A 1,140-nucleotide genomic window follows, 5' to 3' on the forward strand; every position below is an offset into this window, starting at 1 on the left:
GGAGAGGGAGAGACGGAGAGAGAATTGACTAGAAGAAAGTGGGCCACGGTCCCAGAGCCTTTTGTTCTGTGAGATCCGAGCAGGTGCAGAGGAAGGTAGGAGAGTGGGACTTCTAGAGCCGGAGCATTGGAGCTGAACTTCGGAGGGCAAGAGTGTGTCAGGCAGTCAGGCAAAGAGGATGGCAGGAACAAAGGCTGGAGGTTTGAAGTGGCTTGTTCTGGGCCGAAGGTTAATTTAATGGTGCAAGGGGCAGAGAGGGTAGGTAGAGATGAGACTGCAAAAGAAGCAGGGTTGGTGCTGAGAAACTCCTTAAAGACTTGGATCTAATCTTGGGGGCAATAGGGAGCCATGGAAGGTTTTAGAGCAGGGAGAGACACGGTCTTATTTTTTGCCCTAGAGATCCCCTGGCTGCTGTCTGGAGGGTGGGCTGGGGAGAGGGGTATGGTGGAGGAGGTCACTCAGTGCAGAGTCTATTAGGCCTGAATAGGGCAGAGGGGTGGAGGGAAGAGGGAGGGCGTTTAACTTTTAGAACCTTTTATTCAGATATAGCACACATACAGAAAAAATACACGAGCCACAACCGTACGGCATAAAGTTTTCACATGAATGTGCTTGTATAGCCAGCACCCACATCAGGGACAGACCATTGCCAGCCCCTAGAAGGCCTCCCTATGCCTCCTTCCTGTCATTCCCACCTAACTTGACTTTGAGCAGCACCGAATCACTTTGCCTGTCATTTGGACTTTATACAAATGGAAGCAGACAGGATGTTCTCTTTTATGTCTGGCTTTTGCACAGCATTGGGTTAGTGAGTTTCATCCAAATCATTCCAGGCTGTTCTAGTCTGGGTTCATTATCATTATTGATTAGCAAGGTCTCTCAACCACTACGGACATCTTGGGCTGGATCATTCTTTGTGTGTCCTGTGCGTTGTATGATGTTGAGCAGTGTTGCTCTGGCCTCTCCACCCATGAGACGACGCAGCACACCCCTCCATGTTGTGGCAACCACAATTGTCTCTGATCTTGCCAAATGTCTCCTTAGGGGTAAAGAATCACCACTGGTTGAGAATCGCTGCTATACAGTATTCCATTTTGTGAAATCACCACACTGATGGACCTATCATCCTTTGGCTGGGCG

This window comes from Pteropus medius, unplaced genomic scaffold, assembly GCF_902729225.1.
Source record: "Pteropus medius unplaced genomic scaffold, Ma_sr-lr_union100, whole genome shotgun sequence".
Taxonomy (NCBI): Eukaryota; Metazoa; Chordata; class Mammalia; order Chiroptera; family Pteropodidae; genus Pteropus; species Pteropus medius.